A 291-nucleotide genomic window follows, 5' to 3' on the forward strand; every position below is an offset into this window, starting at 1 on the left:
TTCTCGCTAGCTGTTCTTGTCACTGTCCTGTGGTGTCAGCAAGGAGAGGGCGAACTTGTAGGGGTTGTCAAGGGTCCTTTTTTTGGAGGTCACATAAAGCCTTAGCCCAGGGTTCCCGCCCAAAGCCCTTACGGGCTGTGCCAGAAAGCCAGGAAGAGCGGGCGAGTGCGCGCGCGCAGAACATGCCACACCCTATACAGCCCCGCCCACCTCTCCGGACACCCGCCCACCCAGCTGTTGGCCCCACCCACTCGTCCGTGCGCCTGCGCCTCGCGCCCGCTAGGTGCCAGG

Source organism: Chionomys nivalis, chromosome 11 (assembly GCF_950005125.1).
Source record: "Chionomys nivalis chromosome 11, mChiNiv1.1, whole genome shotgun sequence".
Lineage (NCBI taxonomy): Eukaryota > Metazoa > Chordata > Mammalia > Rodentia > Cricetidae > Chionomys > Chionomys nivalis.